This window comes from Corapipo altera, unplaced genomic scaffold, assembly GCF_003945725.1.
Source record: "Corapipo altera isolate COAL_440 unplaced genomic scaffold, ASM394572v1 103, whole genome shotgun sequence".
NCBI lineage: Eukaryota > Metazoa > Chordata > Aves > Passeriformes > Pipridae > Corapipo > Corapipo altera.
In genome coordinates, this window is record NW_020884993.1 from 574,451 (window position 1) to 575,709 (window position 1,259).

The window sequence follows — 1,259 nt, forward strand, 5'->3', positions numbered from 1 at the left end:
TCTGGGGGCAATCCATGGCATTCTTAAGAACTGCTCTTAAAACATATTTATAAGTAATGCCCTAATTTGAAGGGATACCCAGTTCTCCTGGATCTAAGAAATTATTAATTACAATGCAACAAGAAAACTCATTAGGGAATAGAATCAAACTTTCAATTAATGTCATTTTTATCCGGGAACATTAGATGAGTCTTTTTTTTTTTCTCCTTTAACAAGGATCTGGAAACATTTCCCAACTATTACAGTTCCTCCTATGAAATAATGTGATCTCTCATTTGCATATAAGAAAACAATTTCTGTATTCACTCTGACTCTGAGCTGCCCTATTTATATCAGGGAATGGAGCTGAAATCTGCCTTTGCATTAAAGACAAGTCTTTTATTATGCAGAACAGCAGCACATTTTACCAGTCCCATGGTGAACTTATAGCATTATTTCAGGGTGTTATTTAACCCAGTCTTTAATTTTGGGCTCTACATGAGGCTTAGCAGGGGGGCTGAGCAAAAAGCCAGGTGGGGGTCTCTTGCTGAGTGTTACACAGACATTTCCTTTAGTCTTTTTTGAAATTTTCACTTCTTGATCCAAATATTTTGCTTTCAATTTTGGTTTCAATCTCAAAGCAAAACCTGCTTGAAATCACAGAGGCTTCAGGTGCTAGGCATGAATTCCATATCACTTAAAACTGAACAAATCAGCCACCTCCAGACTCCTTTGGTAGTGCACTTATTTTTCTTTCTGATCTGTGAACGTTTTGTTCAGGTTTGAGGTTGGGTTTACTCTGTTGTTTGTATATCTAAGAGGCCATTCCACATCATCCAAAATCTACAAGTCCCCAGAAACCTGATCTTTAGCTGCAGAACTGTCCCAGTGATGTTCCATGTCCATCTAAGCTCTGAATGGGTTTGGTAACGTCTGAGTTCTTCTGGTAAATCCTGGAGCCCCAGGAAAAAAAAGTTTTCAAAAACTCGCTCCTTGAGAGGCTCTGATACACATCTTTTGTCTCCCAGACTTCCACCCTTATTGTTGCTGCAAACATCAGATAAATCAGCTGTCTAAAAACAAAAGAAAAGAAGCAATACCAGTAATCATCGTTTAACTAGTGATTTAAATTATGAGAGCAGAACAGCCAGAGAGTCACCTGGATTATACAGGGAGTCAGGAAACTACCGTCACAGAACATGTTGAGTTGGGAGGGACCCACAAGGATCATTGAGTCCAACTCCTGGCCCTGCACAGGCCCATCCCCAAGAGTCACCCCC

At 39.9% G+C, this 1,259-nt stretch overlaps 1 long non-coding RNA gene across 1 annotated transcript in view; it reads right to left on the bottom strand.

Moving 5' to 3' along the window:
- Positions 1–323: 323 nt before the first annotated feature.
- The window catches only part of LOC113958327, a 4,728-nt gene continuing 3,792 nt past the window's right edge, over positions 324–1,259 (bottom strand). The window contains exon 3 of the long non-coding RNA XR_003531483.1: positions 324–1,052. This is a non-coding gene — a long non-coding RNA (uncharacterized LOC113958327). The remainder of the gene's footprint in view (positions 1,053–1,259) is intronic.